Below are 19,109 nucleotides of genomic sequence, written 5' to 3' on the forward strand. Positions count from 1 at the left end.
GGCATGGGATTAGATCATTTCAACAGGTCTGGTAGAAGGATACTCACAATATGCTCTCACAAGTATGGAGATATTATTGATAGATAGGACTAGCATTTGGAACAATTAACATAATTGAATTGTTTGTGTTTTTGTCATTCTAATAACACATATAACAGTGATGCGTTTTTATTTTTTTAATAACCAAAGATCAGGTTTTATTTTCAAGGATTACATTTTTTTCAATAAACATTTGAACATGTTTTCTTATTTCTTTTCTTTGTGACACCCTGGGCATGCAAAAGTGACAAACGAACAAGTTTGATCTGTTTCCTCAAATCCCTTGGGAATGGGTGTGCTCATGTTCATGATTACTGACAACATCTATAAGTCTGGAAGTTCAGGGTTTTAGATGCGGTACAGTGAGCTAGTCAAAACCAATATTTAGTGACTATATGAGTAGAATCAGTCTCTATATTGTGAAGTTCTGTTGAATTAATGCCCAGTCTAACTAAATTTGTAGGGGCCATATAAAAGTGCTTGACACCGTTAATTGTGAAGCCATATTTCTGCAGGCTAAGATACAGGAGATGATTTTGTTGCTATAGGAAGCGGCAAAAGCCCTGAAGTTGGCACTGTAGTAGGTACTAAATTTGCTGGGGCATTTGAACTTCGCATGCAGAGTGGTAAGATCAGTCAAATCCATTTTATTGAAATAAGGCTTTATGATATTAGGAGTTACACTACCTTATCATAGGATCAGGATTTCCGCTGCAGTGAGAGCAGATCTTGAAGCTTGGTTGTTCTTTCTACGGAATTTCAATTGTGCGATAATGTGGTCACTGGATCCAAAAAGTTCAGATGCAGCGGTGCAAATAGGTTGGCATGTTTTGTGATTGACTTTGCTGCTCTAAGAGGTGGCCTCAGAAGTAGAAGTAGATGGAAGAGGATAGGAGCATTGCATTTTTTGAATTTCTTTCCCTTTTGATGGCTCTTGCTCTGTGGGGCAATGGCTTAGTGAATGAGATAGTGACTTTTAATGTGGTAAAAGGTCAGAATGCAAGAGACAAGAAGCTGTTGCAATGTTTTATGCTTGGTTGCCTCATCCATAGCATTATATTTACAACTTAAAAATATACCAGGTGTAAATAATAACATTGCAGGTGCATTGTTTTGTTTACAATGACAGAGATTTTGTGGTAAGGCACCTGGATTAGATTCAATGAAGAACATAGTACCAGTCTAACTTTGGGAGTCTCAGGATTCTAAGTCTGGTAGAAAATTAACTTGTACAGAATACCAGGTCAGCTTACAGACAAGCTTGGGATGAGCCTCTATGCTGTGGTGCAGTAAAATGAAGTTTGGATGACAAGAATGTTGAAAAGAGGATGTTATCCTTGTCTCTATGTCTAACATTGAGAAGGAAAGGTCAGCAGCTGCAATAGGGGACACATTGTCATGTATTGCCTTTTATGGCAAATTTCTGGTAGTTATGAACCCAATGCAGGAAAAAAGGTAGGAGGATTGTGTAGGACTTGGCTAACGAGCAGAGGAGAAGGTGTAGGCAAGGAGAACCTATTTCTATATCCATGTTTCTGTTGGTGGTACGGCGTTTCTCAGTAATATGTTTCAGTAGTTTTGAAGTTTTAATTTGTGTATGTTATGGTTGCTTTCTGGAGCTTTTAGAAATTCTGAGGTTTTGGGTGTTAGCAGGTAAAATTGGAAGGAAAACAAGTGACGTGGAATGGCAAGGAACACATTGTTTTTAACCGAGTGCAAATCTAAGATGAATCAGATGGGGAGAGGTGTCTGTGTTGTGTTGCTTGCAATAGGAGGTAAATCATGCTCAATGGGAGCCTGGGAGGATTTCAAATTGGCAGGTGGGGAAAAAATTAGCTCCAGAAGGTGAACAAGTAGAATGTTTTGTTATGCACTTCATTAAATTAGGGACCGCATCAGAAGTTAACAAATTGAGTTTCTCTCTAGAAGAGGATATGCGATTAGGGAGAGGATATTCAGACTGTTGTCTACAATACATTATGCACAAAAAGAGCATTCAGGGAAACTCTAATTGATATGTTACTCCCTTTTGTTTCAGGTTGTGCTGCTAGACCAATTATGTATTACCACAACAAGGGAACCCAATTAAGTCAACTATGGACCTTGGGATAAGTACTCTATAAACAACAGCGGTCCATAGAAAGGTAAAGTAAAGGTAAATTGATGAAAAATAGACACAATTGTACTATATTTTGAAAAAGTCTTGCCCATCCGGGCAAGGCTTAGATGTTTATATATATAGATATTATACAAGGTGGGACACAAGCCTGTGGCCCACAGAACACACAGTGAGATACACAAAGAAACCTGGCCAATGTCATCAAGGCACATGGGATGAGCCTAACCTCCTACGCGGACGACACACAATTAGTGCTGGCTATAAGGGGTGATGGCGAGGAAGTAGCCAAAACATTCCAGAGAGGACTGACAGAACTAGGGGAATGGATGGCAGCAAATTGCCTAAAACTAAACTCGGAAAAAACCGAAGTTATGATTTTTGGGCAACTCTCACCAGAATGGCCTACCTCGTGGTGGCCCCAAACCTTTGGTGCCCCCCCTAATCCAGTGACCAAAGTAAGGAACTTAGGAATAATTTTTGACAACCATCTTAATTTTATGGACCATGCCAGCAAAGTGGCCTCAGCTGCCCACCATAAACTGCGCATGATCCGAAAGATAAGTCCCTATCTTCCTACCACCGCCATTAAAACTCTGGTGAGCTCATTAGTCCTGACATCCTTAGACTATTGCAATGGGCTCTTTATCAACGCCCAAGTAAGAGTCCTAAAAAAACTGCAGACTATACAGAACGCAGCAGCACGTCTCATTCTGGGAATTCCAAAATTTGCTCCTCTATCCAATGCCATTTCCAAACTACACTGGTTGACGATTCAGAATAGAGCCAGATTCAAATCCCAGTGCATTGTGTACAAAGTCCTAAACAAACAGGGCCCACAGTTCCTTAAAGACCACCTACGACCGTACCAACCCACACGCCAACTGCGCTCTACCAACAGTAACCAACTTATGGTACCTCGAACCAAAACTGTGATGTGGGGAGACCGACGGTTTGTAGTGGCGGCTTCCAAACTTTGGAATACTTTACCCCAGGACATTAGGGCATGTCCCACGCTACTCCAATTTCGCAAAAAATTAAAAACTTGGCTGTTTAATAAATAAATTACTAAATGACTCCAGGTATAGAATAATCATCAGAGCAAGGCAGTTTCAACCAGCCGGCAAATTATTCAGCGCCAAGACACCCCAGGGTAAATGCTGCACTTTACAAATGCCAATAAATAAATAAATAAATAAATAAATAAATAAATAAACAAAGGGGCTTTTTTAGGCAAAAAAGCAGGTTCGCAGTACTTCCAATCTAATCGTGGCAAAGTACCGCAAGGGAATAAAACATAACACCTTTACAATTATTTCAAATGTCTATTTAGCATAAGGTGTTCATTAGTGTCGACGGTGTTTCGATTCGCTTCTTAAATCATGCGAATCATCATCAGGACTAGAATTTAAGCCTAAAGATAGCCTTAATCGCCGGGTGTTCTTGATATAACATGGCAAGGCGATGTGTTATCCAAGCGGAAATAACAGATGCCCCAATTGGCAATTAGTTCCGTATGAAGCTGTCCCTCCTAGATGATAGGTCGATATTCAGGATCAGCGGTCCGTGGAGTGTCCTTAGTGCCGATGCATTTATGGCATTCTTTTCCATATGGATCATGGGGCATTCATCTGTAAAATGGGGCCAACTACTTTCATCTGAGTTGGTGGGAGTGAGAACCTGTTTAGTTATGTTGAGTATTCATCTAGGTGAGAATAATTTAGCAAAGCTGTCAGGTTTAGGTTTGATTAAGTTGATGAGAGTAGGTCTGGCGATGATTGCACAGTCCTGGTCCTGTTCGGGAAGGGTGTGGGGTGAAATGGTGAAATAGATTGCAATTGAGAAAGACAGACAGAAGGTTAATGGGGAGATGAGTCATTTGTATCAAAATATATGCATAGGTGTCTTGGAGCATGGAGATATCACAAAAGAGGTTTTTGCAATGTTCAACCATGATGAGGTCCTTTTATCCTTTTTAGGGAATCCATTTTATTTACTAGAGATATGTGATCAACTGGCAAAAAAGCTGGTGGTAAAATGATGGGGAGTGAAGATTGGCTTTTAGGTGACAATAACAAAGCTTATTTTAGAAAGAAAGGAAAGTAATGGCTGTTTGAGCGATGTCCAATGAGGCAAAGAATATGGACTCGTGGGAGCAGGGGACAGTAAAAACACCTGTGTAGGGTTTTCCTGTGTGGCAGTCAAGAGGGAGGATCACACACTAATCTGGAAAGGTTGGGGCCTTGCCAGTGGGTCCTTGGCAGCAAGGGGCTTGCAGAGGGATGCTGGGATCAGGCATGAAAGGCGGTAATTGGAGTGAAAGGGAGAGTGGGATCTTGGTTGGGAGTGTGTACACATCAGAAAGGAGGTTTAAAGATGGGAGGAGCTAGATTGACTCATTATATTAGTGAGGTGGGTTTTTGTTGATGTTACAATATTGTTTATAAAGTTCAGCTGCAACCTGTCCTTATGAAGTGGCCTTTTGCTCTTAACTAGGTCTGTATATTCTGTGCTGCCTCACCTGCTGACAGTAGTAGTCACAATGTGGAACGCATGGATTTGCATTCCACTGTGGTCGCATTAACCAGTACAATAACAACAGCATGATAAGACTGACTAAATGACCAACTTGATCAGACAACTTGAAATTGAAAATAGTCACTGGAAAGCTGATTGACTTGCTCACACAAAATGTTCAATTTGTCAGTCCGCAACATGGAGAGCATCAGAACAGACCTCTGGAGACATCTGAAATCAATGTTGCCCACTTGTTGCCTCGAAAAGATGAAGCCACAGGTCAGCATCCTTCAGTAGCTTTATTGTATTTCTTATAGCCAGATTCCATGTCCTGGCAGCAACTTCCAGAACATAGAATTGTGAGTAGTAGAGTCGGGGTATCATGAAAGACCAGAAATTATTTCTACTTCTTTCAAACTTCTATCTGAGCAGTAACATCTGCACTTACATATTCTTAAGCTATCCCTTGGCATGTTTATTTCACTTTATAATCCTCAATTTTTTTATGAAGGGTTAGAAGATGAGAGTCTGAAGAGGAAAAGAAAGTAGGAAAGTGTTTAATAGAAAGTTGCATCCTTACCCACTACCCTGAAGCTCACAAATCTTCTTTATTATATGACTCCAGTTCAAGGCATCAGGTTTGTTCTTCAGCCATTTCTGTATCTCCTGGATGGAGTTATCATCTGAACAAGCAAAGGTGATCTCATTGAAATAATCACAGGCTGGAAGAGTGTAATAGATGTAAGGGCCATAGGAAAGTCCAATCAGGGAGTCTCCTTTAACACCACCTGTTTAGAAAAACATTCATACTTGAGTAAATAGAAATTGCTAATGAGCTCCATGTAAGTTCCTTATCAGCTAGTGAGAATAAATGAACATGCTCATTTTACTCATCAATAATATTAACATGTTGCATGTTGTTGTCTACTTAGGAAGCATCAGTTTACCATTTTCCCTCTTCAGCTTTGCTTTGACCCTCATAACTCCTCGGATCTACCTTAGGGTCAAGACTCTACAGCCTCCCATTTGAGATATGGCTGCAGTGTCTGGGTGGTGGGAAGGTATGAAAGGTGTCATTTTCTTGCATACTTTTCATTAACGATCTTCGGTCAGGATGGGTAAGTTTTGGGTCCTATTGGAAGGTGCCTCTTTTGCATGAGTAGTCCCCAGGTTTTGCCTGATGTTGATGTGACTTCAAGCTGTACGTGCACTGAAGTCCTGCCAACCAGGACATGCCACTGGATCTCTTTCCCCAAAAATGTACCATGATTGACATAGATTCTGTCTCCCCTGTAAGTCCCTAGAAAATGATGCCCCTGGTACCTAGGGCCTGAGGCCAGAAGGTCACCTAGGGACTCCTCACCTAGACCAGGTGACACTGTTATTGCAGGTTGCGTGTCCATGTGCAGGACTAACTGAAGAGTCAATATGGCATACCGCCTTGTGTGCCATTTCTCCCCGCACTGCTTGAGGTATAGGTAAGTCACCCCTCTTGAAGTCCTTAATAGTGCTAAGGCAGGGTACACTATATCACAAGCACTATATCTCATGCATGGGCACACCTAAAATGTCCAATCGATACTGGAGCATTGTAGGGCACAGAGAAGCCATTACGCGCACATGGGCTGGATACTTGTCACTACAAGTTTCCTAGTCTCATGATGGCTCCACTGTAGCAAGTGATGTTTGGCACAAAATCTCTCCCCTTAAAAATCCTAGCTGATCACAGTGATTCATTTATTATTATCCTCCTAGTGGATACCCTGAAACCTATTGACCACTGGTCTGGTTCCTGTTAAGTTGAAGCCATTCTGCCATGTTTCTAGACCCCTGAATAGAGAGCCAGAGCTCTCTGGATTCGGAGACAATGCCTGCTCTGGGCAGAGGAGGTCACACCTTCCCCCGTTCTAGATCTGCTACAGCAGAAAATGGAGCTTCAAAGGCCCTGCCGCCTTTGAACCCTGTTCCTTAGTCCCTGCTGTTAGAAGCAGATGGTGACCCACCAATCCTGCTGCATCTTTTTGCAGGAGGACTGGTGGGAAAATTAGGTAAATTAAGAGGTGCATCTACCCCCCGTTCCATCTTTCAGGTGGGACAGCCGAGGTAGACCCTACTTTTGACTCTCTGCCATATCGAAGATGGGTTAGTAGCCTATTTGAAATCAGGCTATGACCGCCCTTCCATATGGGTGAGTATAAAGAGAGCATAGGTACTACACCAGTTAGTAGCCCTCTGGCAACTACCTAGCCTCCCTAAAAACGCCCCTAACTTTGGTTGTGTAGCGGGGAGTCCCTACCTACACTGGAAGACACACGTAACAAGGATTGGTGGGCTTGTGATGTCGGTGACCCTCCCTCTTGTTCCCCACACCAGGATACGGACTCGCGGAGTTTCTGGCCAGACGACAGCTCCAAGAACGGCTCCTTTAACTGGGAGACATTTACGGAAGAGGCCACACCCCAGGCTGACGTGTTTGCCATAGGATTGGTAAATACTGAGGAAATACCGAACTCGGCGTGTGACGTCACCGAATGCCGGTCGGAAAGAGGAGGACAGCCCGGTGTGAAATGTACAGCAAGTAGGAGCGGAGAAAAAGCGGAAGAGAGCAGCGGTGCACTCGGCACCGGAGAAGAAGACGGAGAGAATGTCCGGCCCGTGTCCAGGATGGGAGAGACGCCAGGAGGCCAACGATACCGTGAGCCGCCCAGCCACACTCACCAGGGAGTGTGGCTACACCAGGTACAGCAGCGCGTTACTGGGTGGTTCGGGAGGAGGGGAGACAACGCCTAGACAGAACAAATTTATAACGTTAACATCCCGGCACCCTGCACGTTAGAGAGAGAATTGCTACACGGTGATCCCTGCACTCCCCGGTTACCCCATGGGAAAAATGTATTAAATCCCCTTCCTAACGTCAGTCCTCGTTTCTTTTCTTTAGGGTTCAGCATGAACTTCAGTGGAGCAACCGATGAAGTCCTGGACTCTGACGAAGACAGAAGTACGCCCAGACCCAGAGCAGGAACCCAAAGAGTTAACCCTGCAATATTGGCACGAGAAAGAACCTCGTTGAGAAGGAAGAAAACCTTTATAAAAATAAAACCCTATATTCCACGATCTGGTCTCCGTGCCCCTCTTTCTCCCCCTTCAACCCTGCCACAGGTATTTAGGTGGCTCCCTGAGAACCTAACCTCATATTCGAAGGACCAAAAGAAGATGATGGAAAACCTCTGACTGACTAGGAACTGGTCCCTGCTGCAGCAAGAAACTGGCAAAATCCTGAAAGCTGGAACATTGACTGGCTGTGCTTCCCGAGAACTGCAAGACCTCCAAGAAACTCCGGTGCCCTTCCAATCCTTGCCAGTTGCCAAAGAACCTCCCTTTGGGCTAAAGGCTTTAGTCCCCTGCGACTGCTGGTAAAGAGCTATCGTGCTTGAGGAACCGCACTTGTGTCGACATAACTTATCACTGTAAAGGAATTGCAGCATTACTCACCACCTCGAGGGATACTCTCATCACAGTGATAGATGCTGACAACAGCCCTGCTCCTGAGAGCCCACACATACTTGCTGGTGGGTTCGATGACAAAAGCAGCAACCTTGGTAATATGTCTGCAACCCACTTGTGGCCTGAATTCTGTAAGTGAACTTTGACCTCCAAAAGCCAAATCGTGGGCTGAGTGTGTAGATACTTAAAGTACTGCATACGTTGAACTGCAGATTTATACAGAAGTACACAGTTTACAATGTATTTATTTAAGTATATTACACCTCTACAAAGTATATCTCCAATTTAAAGTCTTTCTTCTAAAAAAATATATAAAGATTGTGTGATTCTTATGCAACATTGTTCTCAGATTTATTCTTGATTGTAGTCCTTGCTTCATGACTCTGTGTGACAAAAAAATGCTTAGCATGACCCCAAGATAAGCCTAAATGCTTTCCACACTACCACAAATAGAGCATTAGAACTATCTATTGGGTAACTATACCGTTTCTTGTGGATTCTTGGGCTTTCTACATAGTGTACCTCATTTTAGTACACTCTACAGAGAGCCAGCCTCCTACAAGTCCCCTATCATTGACCCTTTCAGGTCTCTAGTAGATGGAGTTGGCTCTTTTGTCAAGGAGAAACATCAGCAACACTACATAATCCCAATTCTTAACTAGTCTTTCAGTGATAACATACTTATCTACAGAGTGGTGATGCTGTTATTAAATTACTCAGAACACATTATTTCCCTTTGAGATAGCTTTCCTTTTTCATCTTACTCTCTACTCTATCTCATATTAATATTTCCCTCTTTCCTGTCTCTTTCATTCCTTCTTCACTTGTTTTTTTACCTTTCATTTTATACAATTGTGTTGCTTCGCATTCTTCCTCTCTGTATTATGTATTCACAAACTATCACTATGACAGTGTTACATATTGCTTCTTGTGTCCTTCACACTAACAGACTCAACCCATCCAAAAATACATAAAACTCTGAGTGTAAACATACTTCAAAAGTGTAATCTATATGTCTCTACCCCCAAAAAAGGCAATTGCCCTAGTCTTGTGAGGGTGGGTGAAGTCCCTCCCTAAATCCCTTTCTGATCTTCCCTAAACCCCTCTTACATCTCACTAATCCCATTAATTTTATTGGTCAATCTGCCTCCTTTCCCTCCTCACTCCCTTGTGACCCAACTACATTTACAACTAAAATCTATATTTACATGTTTAGAAACACCTAAATCGGGACAGAGAATTCTGCAATGCAAGTGTAGGCAAAATGTACACTGTTTAGTACCTATTATAGTACGTTTTGAAGTGCTACAATACTACAGAGGGTAGTTTGTGAATCAGGCCTTCTGAATGTATATATTTTTCTTTAACATGCTGCCAACTCTGAGACCAAGCAGGGACAGAAAGACTACAGGTTTTTAGGAACATAGGGCAGTTATAGAAATATTGGCTACATTATTGTCTGTATTTATTATTTAATGACAGCAGCTCATGCTGTTCAGTTACCTGTGGTAGAGCTACACTACCAGTCAGGTGGCAACCTACTTGTAGACTATGAGATGAAGAGACAGTTACATCTAAGACTGTAATTAAGATGGCGCTTCCCAGTGGTTGGGATAAAAAACAAAATGACTTTTGAATCTAGCTCACACTGTACTTGCACCAGCTCCTGGTCGCTTACTCTCACAGTGAATATAGACTGCAATTCACACGGCCCCATTTCTCCATACTGACACCACAAGACATGGCTGCCTGCCTCTCAAAGGAGACAATAGGCAATGCTCTTTAGGCTGTCAGTGCTCATCAGGAGATTACTTACTTAAGTGTGAAGTTCTTCTAAGATCTCCTCCAGTCTAGATTCCTGCCAGAAGGTTCACCTGGTAGCCCATTTTTCCTAATTCTTGGCTATCAACCTACATCCAGTTTGTGGTGCAAATGGGACTGAAATCCAAGGGTGATCCCATAAAGCTATAGATTTCTGAAAAGTAAGCAACATTTTGAATTCAAAAAGGAGTCATTGTGTACATCCCTAAAGGGTTTCCCAAAGAAACCAAAGGCCTTATTACATTTCAGGAGTGGAACTATCCTACTAATAGTCGGTGGCTCCACTGTCAATAATATGATGTGACTACCGTCATGGATGACAGATATATATAGACTTTACCATTGCCGATTGTGCTGTGGCCAGAAAAGGGCTGCAGCATAAGCTGCAATGGTAAAGGGTATGTTTCAAGACATCTATGCATCGTGTGTCAGGCACCATGTGGTGTTTGGGGGTACCACATGTGTCCCCAGACCACACAGCGGAAGTCTAGGGGGAAGTGGGCCCTGCTAGGAGCCCCCAAAGTCTCTTTCAGATAACTTTCCATGTCAGAAATGCCTTAGATGTGGTACAGATGGCTACCGGCAGCCTGCCGGTTGCGGTCCGTCAGACATCTTACTAAGGTCATAACTGTTAAAATAAACAATAGTGAAAATAAGTAGGAAAAAATAGCCGTTTGTGGCCATGTTTTCATCTGTATCTTCTTTTCAAGATAAACTGTTACGACTGCTAGATGCTTTTGGTTTTAGGGATATACAGGGTCTGAAGGTTGTAAAGGAGCCTGAGCCAAAAACTGAGCTGCACATTTCAATGTTTTTTCTTGTGTTCCGAGCAATTCATGTGATAAAATATAAAGAGTGAAAAATGTGTACCAAGGAAACCTATGCATTTCTGACATAAATACCTTTAGTAGGGTTTAGGAACAGTGGGTATATGTACATCTCTGAGTTTGTGGGTACCCATGTGATTCAGTGGACATTTTTCAAAATGTTTTCTTTCTTACACACTGGCTTGCATTTTGAAGGCACAAATGCATAGAAAGCAAACTGGTAGTAACACATGTTGTACATTTGTGTGTTCCCACATGTCTACTGATACAAATAGCACCTCAGTTGTGTGCATTGACCTAGTGCCCATGACAGGAAAGGGCCCAGACCTCAGCATGGGCACATCACATATTTCCAGTAAAACTGATCACTGTTTTGGAAAGTGGATAGCTGTGAATTGTGAGCCCTAGCTCAGCCAGCACCTAGAGTAACTTAGCAAACATGCACATGTTTGAAAACTAGATACCCAGGGGGATCTAGGATGGGGTGATGAGAGTGACTCGCACCAGCTATTCTTACCCAGAACCCTTACAAACCTCAAACTTTGACTAAAAGCACAGGTTTTCCCCATATTACAGTAAGAAAAATATCTGGAATCTGCGGGAGCGACATAATCCCATCATTAATCCAAGTCTCCCAATAAAAATTGTACCTCACTTGTATGAGTGAGCTCAGTACCCGTGACAGGAAAGGACCAAAAGCACAACATGTACACATCACATTTTTCCACTTATAACTAACACTAATTTTGCACTGCGGGTAGCTGTGTATTTTGGACCCTAGCTCATCCTGCACCTAGGAAAACAAAGTAAACCTGTACATTTCTTTAAATATACACCTAGGGCAGTGGTTCCCAAACTTTTTTGACCCGTGGCTCCCTTGACCTAATTGGTAGTTGGCCGTGGCTCCCCACCATTTTTTTTACCAGTGGGCTGGGGGGGATGGAAGCACAACCTCGGGAGTACTTACTGTCACCTACCTAAAGGAATTGGGATGCAATGAAGGTATTATAATCATTCATTTTTTAACAGCACTGGTGAGATTAAGTGATTTGCCTAGATTAGAATCTGTGCTGGCATTTGCAGAAAGTGTTTACTTTACTAATTGTCCCTCTTCTGCAAAAGTACAATTTGTGCTTTTAAACTTTTACTCGCTCCCTGGAGCCTGCCTTTTCACAGTCAAATCATTAATCAAGTACCATGCTGATCTTCAGCACAACCTCCGTTTTACACTCGTATCACCAGCATTATTTTTCCTGTAAAATTTACAGTAAAAATAATGCTGGTGATACGAGTGTAAAACAGACTACACAGCCTTTCTATTTGGAACCCTGACTTTCAGTAGCACCAGCCATGGACTTCTAAGCACATGGGCCCCGGCACTGCATATTTTACAAATTAAGCACAGGATGGTTCCTTGCATTAGCATAGCTTATCTGGTTAGGGGTGGACGCTGGGTTTCCATATTGCCTGAACTAGATCCAGAAACAAGAACGGTTGCCTTTCTAAATTGTGGTGGGGGGGGGGGTGCTCTTGACTGCAATTATACGTTTACTCATCAGAAGCATGCTCCCCTTCCGCACATACGAAGAACGTGGTTTTCTTTAACCACTAGCAATAATAATCGGTAAGGAAGTGTACATCCTGCGGTGATAATATATTCCTGTGTCTTCCTAACAAAACAAAAGGAGCGCTTATAAAGAGTGAGTGCATTAAAAAAGAAACTTTGAACTTTCTAAAGCGACCGGTAATCTAAAATGCAAGAGACACTGGCGGGTCCCGAGATGATGGTCTCCCAAGATAACCTGACACTTTGTTCTCAGCAGTGAGTGCCATTGGTAGGCCTTCCTACCTCAGGGCAACTGCATTTCATTTAACATTTTTTTTAACCACTTCCCTTGTTCGACAATCATTTGATGCAAACTCAATCACCGTCTATCAGGCAGACCTGTTCTCTGCATTTCTGGTGCGTAGCTGTGGTGGTCTGAGCACGCCCTCGTTACAGGAGACTCTTTAATCAGGAGGCGCGTGGGAGCCATTCCAAGGCTCATCAAGGCGTCCGATTAGACGCGCCAGTACTCTCGGGCCAAACTATCTACTCAGATTATGCAGGGGGTGCAGGGGGCACGTAATTTGCGCTACAGCTGACACTAAGGGCTCGATTCCGATCCGGTAAAAAAATCCACCGTACGATTCGTATTCGTAGCCCTTTCCCTACGAATCGTACCCGTCCGTCCGAGTTGCGTAGTACGATCCGCATTCCGTGAATCCGTCCGAATCGTCGCGATCCGTACGTATTGCAAGGCTGAGACTGTGAACCGTACGACTCGTACACACGCCGTACGACCCAACGAGTACGATCCGGACCGGGGCATCAGGACGCGATTTGTACGGTCCACTTCAGGTAAGGGTGGTTCGTACGGAAAAGCGCACGATTACATACACCCCGTACAGCGCGTACCCCCCATGATTGCAGGGATACGGCACGTACCCCTGCGATCATGAGGTGTACGAGCCGTACCCCCATTGTGCGATCGGTGTACGATCGGTGTACGAGCCGTACCCCCATTGTACGATCTGTGTACGAGCCGTACCCCATGTACGATCGGTGTACGAGCCGTACCCCATGTACGATCGGTGTACGAGCCGTACCCCCATTGTACGATCTGTGTACGAGCCGTACCCCATGTACGATCGGTGTACGAGCTGTACCCCATGTACGATCGGTGTACAAGCCGTACCCCATGTACGATCGGTGTACGAGCCGTACCCCCATTGTACGATCGGTGTACGAGCCGTACCCCATGTACGATCGGTGTACGAGCCGTACCCCCATTGTACGATCGGTGTACGAGCCGTACCCCATGTACGATCGGTGTACGAGCCGTACCCCATGTACGATCGGTGTACGAGCAGTACCCCCATCGTACATGGGGTACGGCTCGTACACCGATCGTACATGGGGTACGGCTCGTACACCGATCGTACACCGATCGTACAATGGGGGTACGGCTCGTACACCGATCGTACAATGGGGGTACGGCTCGTACACCCCATGATCGCAGGGATACGGTGTGTACCCCTGCGATCATGGGGGATACGCACCGTACCGGGGGGCGTTCCGTACCTGTTTCGGCACGAACTCTGCTTTTACGGCTGTTTTCAGCTCCCGTAGAAAAAGGGTTGTACGGTGCGTACCCAACACGTATCGTACTTGCTGGGTCGTAAAAACCAGCCGCGAACCGTACAGATGTCGCGTACAGCAGGTTCCGAGGGAGAATCGTACGGAGATTAGAGTCGTACGGTGTCTTGTACAACTCGTACGGAGTACGGCTCCTGGTACGAATCGTACTTCGTCGTACGTACGGGGGACGTTGCAGGGTACGATTCGTACGGGAAAAACGCTCCGAACAGCTATTCGGAGCGGTTTTTCCCGAATCGGAATCGACCCCTAAGTGCACTTTCCCAAATTGTGAGCGTGATGCCCCTGTCACCTCATAGCGGCGTGCCGGGGTGCCGCGGCGCACAGTTTGGGAACTACGGACCTAGGGGAATCCATGGAGGTGCTGGCTTGCATTGCTCTCCCCATATTTTGTTACCCAGAAGAGATTGCAAACCTCAAACTTTGACTAAAAACACATTTTCCTCACATTTCCGTGGGGACAACTTCTGGACTATTTGGAGAGGCACACATTTCCTACCTCCCAGCAATCCACCAGGTCTTCCAGTAAAAATGTTACCTCATTTCTGTTGGTAGGCCTAGTGTCCACCATAGAAAAGGATCCAAAATATAAAATATACACATCACATTTTTCCACTGAAAGCCAATCCTTTTTTTGCACTGTAGGCAGCTGAAGATGTTGGGCCCCAGCTCTGCTGACACCTCCATGAAGAGATCAGTTATAAGGGTAGTTGTGGTATTGTGAGACCTGCTTAGCCCCCACCAACAGAATGCTACCAACCATACACATTTCTGAAAAGTAAACTTCCAGGGGATTCTCAGGTGGTGTGTATGGATCCTATGAGGTTTTCCTACCCACAACACCATGAAAACCACAAAATCAATGTACAATCACACATTTTCATTACATTTCTGTGATGGAAATGCCCATAATGTGCAAAAATCCATTTGTGTCAATAACAGTCAATAAAATTCTGCCCCACTTTTACAGCTATGCCTTGTGTCCGTGTCAGGAATGGACTGGGCCTTAGAGGGTGTGTGAAAGGACTAGATCAGTTACGTATATGTATTATGTAAGGAAACTGCTTCTTGTTCAATTGATTTAATTATTTTTTGCTATTATTGTATTAAATATAGAAATGTTATTACATCGTAACCTGACTACTTGATTTATGAGTTTCTAAATTTCTTTTTTAGGGCAGTGACATATAAGAATTGATTTGCACTTTTACCTATTATGCTTTGGTTTTGTAATGATTTTCATGAACTAACGAAATGTATTTAATCTATATGTCTTTCTAGTCAAACTGCTTTAAATTATAACTAGCCCTAATAGTAGCTACCGTAGGAGGTCATTAACATTTGAAAATGCAATTCAGGAGAATAGTTTTTTTAGAAGAATTGGCAGATATATGACATTCATAAATAATGTAGATAACATGCATTTTAAGTCCTTCAGACATCAAAAAAGCCATCTTTTAACAATCCACATGCACATTTGTGCACAATACACCTGGATGCTTCCTAATAGCAGGTAAGTAGACATTGTACACAGTCCTATGCCATAATTCAGTATTATGAACATGGGTCAATAAATACAGAGGAGAGCAGGAGGATGAAGAGCATGTAGGGAACTATTTACTGTTCCTCTGTGGTGGTTGCAACATGTTATTAAAATAGAGACATTCTAATAATAATTTAAGATGTTTTCTAATTCAATTTCAATCATAACTGATGCATCACAATCCATAACAAGTATAACTAGCAAGTGGTTGGGACATAATATCTATGTCAGATAAAATGAACACCCCTGATTGTATCTCCTGCCAACAGAATTACACAATTGCAGCTGTCTATGGATGAGCATGGACATGGGAAGTACATACCTGATGAGAAGATTTTGATTAAATTAGAAAACAGCTGAATAACTGAATCATCAAAAAAGTCAGATTCTTCTACCAAATATCTCCCCTTCATTTTGTGTGTATCAAGAAATCTTTCATGGAGTTCCTTCAGGCTACTATTGGAGGCCATGTTCTCTGGAGTAACTTCCTCCTGCCTTCCTCCTGCCTTCATTCTGTGTTACTTGTACTCGTGCTATATAGCTTGAAATTTTACTTTTAAATGATCTTCAAACAGAGGGAAATATGTTTATATAAGCAACTATTCAAATTCAATTTCACTGTTACCTTTGAGTCAATAGTCCTAGACTACAGTCATTTTTTATCATGTGGCTGCCTTTGAGTGTTTAATTTTTTCCAAGTGCAACACTTTCAACCATGACAAAACACCTTACACAGCAGAATTTTCCCACATTTCTGGAAAGGAATGACCATGGCATCAAATGTAAGCCCTTGACAAATACATGCTCTTTGCCTGGTTGTAAGGGAATATTATGAACGCTCTAATGGTTCAGGTTCCTAGTTTAAAGGAAAAACATTTATGACTTTAAATCATTCATTTAAAGAATCAAATAACACTGTGCCCTCAAACAGTTATCAAAAATCTTTTTTCATTAATGAAGAATTCAGATATACACTGTTACAAAAGGTGCTCACAGGGTTACACAAACAAATATCACTAACAAAGGACAAACTATAGTGTAAACACAAATAATAATGATGGCAAAAAAGTAAACATTATATACAACAGGTATGGTAGGATCACAGAAACAGAATACACTTAATGCTTTCTTTTATTTTTTGCCAAGGAAGGCTTTGACGGTGTTTCGACCATATCGCTTTCACAGGTTATCATCAGGACAGAACATATCGAGAGCAACCATCAATTGTTCAGGCTGAAAAATGGAATTTGTTTCTTAAGTGAGGGTACCAAAAAACTATATTTTGGTTATAATCAATACATAAAATATGATTCCTGTTAGTCTTACTAAAAAAGCAGAACTCAAGAGTAAAGGGGAGAATCCTGCACCCATGTTAATTAGACAAAAATAAAGTATTTCAAAACATGTATTTAAAATAAAATGAAAATACATAACAGTGCACTAAAAAGAAATAGAAACACACCCATGAGAGTGAATCTCCGTTCTTAGTTCATTGAAAAAAGAGTTACCGTAACTAATTCAATCCCAAACATCAAATAGATGTAAATCATGCACTTTGCTCAATTTCAAAGTATCTGCAACAGGATACCAGAATTAGATAATTCTGTCTTATTACATACGTAGAATCTATTAACATTTTTAAAAATCCTTAGCCAATTGCAATATACACGAAACCAAGAAGGGTTTAATGTGGCTTGAGGACTGTCAAAGTCTTAATTTGATTGATGCCGCCCGAATCTAATCCGTATATATAATTGAAAGTACTGTCAGAAAAGAAATTCCCAATCTCAGCTGAACCCAAGATTATAATGTAGCCGAACTGTAACGATGAAAAATGTTCAAGAGTACCTGTGTCACAGTCCACTCCTCTCATCAGTGCATTCCGAAATGCATAAATGCCGACATTGAATAGGGCACATTTTAATCAGCACTCCTCACCAATAGAAATAAAGGAAAGACCTAAAGTGCGGCAAGAAACTACAACTCAAATTCCTGTATTTGAAAACAACGGAGCAATAATAATACTGTTAGGTTTGAAAAACCCCATTTGTGCTATGCATCCATTCCATCCTACATTAGGTTAGCATTGTGTGGCTAAATAGAGGCCATTTGTTTTCACAATATGTAACTCACTGAGTTATCCCCGTGATGTGCAGGCTTTAGTTAGGGAGTGTGACTCCATTTTGTATTTTGTAATCCCAATTAGGCTGCTTAGGCTGTGCAAGAACTAGGCCTCAATATTCGTATTGCTTGCTTCAGCAGAACACTATATTTCATTATTATTTTCTCTTCTGTTCAAGGCTGCTTCCCAACTTACTAATAAATAGGCCATTCGATCCTCGCATACCTACCCAGGTATGTAGATCTGCTCCCATGTTAGGGGTTGCTGAGACTCAGCGTGGTAACCTTGAGTTGCAGATAGCATGTACCCATCTGGCAAGTTGTAGCCCACCCTTCTGTGCCTCCTTTGTTCATGTTCTGCCCATGCCGGTAACTTTCCACTCTGGGCATGGTTGAAAGCTCTTGGGAAGAATCATTACAAGTTGCAGACTGCTGGGGATCAGTCCCTCTGCAGACATCTTAGGGTGCAGGTCAGATTGGACTCCTCTGCAGAGTATTGCTAATAAAAGTTCCCATGTGATCGGGAGACTCTTCATCTCGTGGTCAGCGGCTGGAGTCCTGAGAAGGTGAAACCTTGGAGTTGACCGTTTGGTCTGAAGTGTCGGCAGTGGAGAATAACTTGATATTACCAGTGTGCATCAGGTGAGTGATTTGATTCTTGGAAAAATTGTGCCATTCTTGAATGGCACAAGCCTACAGGCTGTCTCTTGGTAGTCTCCGGACTGTCTTGGTGTGTTGCAGGGATTCTACACATCCACAGAACTATGCACAGGAAACCAGGACCTCGGTATACTGTGGTGTACCAAAAACCCACCTCAGTGCCCGGAACCCAATCCGACTAGCTATAGTGTCTCATTCCTTCTCCATGCTACAGCAGAGCTAACAATGATTAGACTTCCTAGAACATGATACTAGGTCCTCTCAGAATTCTGGGGAACAAGAACACTCTTTTGAAAAATCACTCATACCTGTCCACAATGTGAGTAATCAGAGCCACTGTATAGCTTAAAATGTTTATTTCAACTAGCGTGCTCAGTAGTGCAGTACACAGACTAATACTAGCTGCAAAATGCACAAAAACAAGATAATCAGCATTGTTACAAGTCCATATAATATGAACGGGGATAACATATCATAATGACAGTGGATGAAGCCATATAGCTCTTACCAACCTCCTCGTGCTAGGAGCAATGTTTATTATATAAATGGATGACCCCTGGGCTTGGACAGTGGAACCCCCTACCTAAAGTCTAGAAGATAGGGTTTACATCTCCAGACAAGCACAGCTCTTCAATCTGGAAAGGTTCTCTCCAACTGTGTTAACTTGCATCCTGTACAACCTCAAAAGCACTTGAAAATTCAGTAGCGCAGCTGCATTCCCTCTTATATCTGTATGTGCGTGGGACTGACCAAAGCAGATTA

General features: G+C 42.7%; 1 pseudogene across 1 annotated transcript in view; it reads right to left on the minus strand.

The window, feature by feature from the left end:
* LOC147718318 (nicotinamide N-methyltransferase-like) overlaps positions 1-16,049 on the minus strand; it is a 64,102-nt pseudogene extending 48,053 nt beyond the window's left edge. Inside the window, exons 1-2 of the transcript XR_015309968.1 lie at positions 15,889-16,049; positions 5,253-5,460 (exon numbers count right to left, since the gene is read on the minus strand). The product of XR_015309968.1 is annotated as a nicotinamide N-methyltransferase-like (transcript). The remainder of the gene's footprint in view (positions 1-5,252; positions 5,461-15,888) is intronic.
* Positions 16,050-19,109: the final 3,060 nt, after the last annotated feature.

Source organism: Lissotriton vulgaris, chromosome 4_1 (assembly GCF_964263255.1).
Source record: "Lissotriton vulgaris chromosome 4_1, aLisVul1.2, whole genome shotgun sequence".
NCBI classification, from domain to species: Eukaryota; Metazoa; Chordata; class Amphibia; order Caudata; family Salamandridae; genus Lissotriton; species Lissotriton vulgaris.